The sequence below is a fragment of the Sinocyclocheilus grahami genome, unplaced genomic scaffold (assembly GCF_001515645.1).
Source record: "Sinocyclocheilus grahami isolate Dianchi unplaced genomic scaffold, SAMN03320097.WGS_v1.1 scaffold13045.1, whole genome shotgun sequence".
NCBI classification, from domain to species: Eukaryota; Metazoa; Chordata; class Actinopteri; order Cypriniformes; family Cyprinidae; genus Sinocyclocheilus; species Sinocyclocheilus grahami.
The window spans coordinates 5,016-5,747 of NW_015514720.1; positions in this window are offsets into that span (position 1 = coordinate 5,016).

Here is a 732-nt window from a genome sequence, read left to right on the forward strand (position 1 = left end):
AAAGGTAAAAAGATGATGCGAGATGGGAAACTCTATGGATCTACAGTCAGAAACATGGCAGATGTCTGGAACTCAATCAGTTTGAAAAACATCATGCTTAAAGCAACAGCACACAGGTATCACTCCAGATGTGTTACTGTACCGCAAAACCCGTCTGATGGCGTCCTGCTCCGCTAAAACGGCTCTCAGGAACTCAAACACAACCTCTTTAGTCCAGCATTACTAAAATCTATGCTTAAACACCTTACAACTCTCATACGGAGCCAGTGAAGTCTGGCTGAGATGCATTTAAACGGATAGAAGTCACAGGAGGTTACAGACAACACACATATCCAACATACACACTCAGTTCATTTATTAGTCGACTAAAGAAAGTCTGTCCGCATACTGGAAGTACATGACAACATTCATCTTTTCAGATCATTTTATGGTAAATCACCTCAAACCAACACACACACACACACACAAAAACCCTACTCTATTGGGCTTTTCTGGACTCTCAACACAGAACAACAGGTTTGAGTTTCACAAGCTCACATCGCAAACACAAACCAAAGCAAAAGCAAACTATCAAACACATGGCAGATCATTTGCAGCGGTTTAAATATCTAAACTACTGTCTTAAAGCAATGCTCTCGGTTCATTATGACTCCCATCACACGAACTGTCCGTTAATATCTGCTTTTACAGTAATGCACTTCTAATGGAAGTCTAGAGCTACCCATAAAGCAC